The sequence below is a fragment of the Emiliania huxleyi genome (genome assembly GCF_000372725.1).
Source record: "Emiliania huxleyi CCMP1516 unplaced genomic scaffold EMIHUscaffold_418, whole genome shotgun sequence".
Taxonomy (NCBI): domain Eukaryota; phylum Haptophyta; order Isochrysidales; family Noelaerhabdaceae; genus Emiliania; species Emiliania huxleyi.
The window spans coordinates 44,618-45,106 of record NW_005198844.1 but is presented as its reverse complement, the minus strand read 5'-3'; positions in this window follow the sequence as shown (position 1 = coordinate 45,106).

Below are 489 nucleotides of genomic sequence, written 5' to 3'. Positions count from 1 at the left end.
CGAGCGCTTCCTCTCCCCCCATCCCCCCCCCCCTATCTCCCGTCCGTCTCCCCAACAGGCGGACGGAGGCATCGAGCGCTTCATCTCTCGCGACGTCGACTCGCGGCTGATGGCGAGGGACAAGACGGCGGTCGACGCGTGGGTCGCGTCCGGTGCGAGATCGCGCGAGATTGCACGAGATCGCCCGAGATTGCACGAGATCACGCGAGATCACGCGAGATTGCACGAGATCACGCGAGATCGCACGCGATCACCCGAGATGCCCCGAGATGCCCCAAGATGCCCCGAGATGCCCCGAGATGCCCCGAGTTTGCCCGAGATTGCCCGAGATCCCCCGAGATTGCCCGCAGGTGCGCCCGTCCACGTCGTGAGGGACCACCCGAGCCACTCTCGCTACCCCATTTCCGGAGGGCTGTGGGGCGCCGTGCGCGGCGCGCTGCCGCGGCTGGTCGAGCAGGTCGACGCGTACCCCGCCGATTTAAACTACCT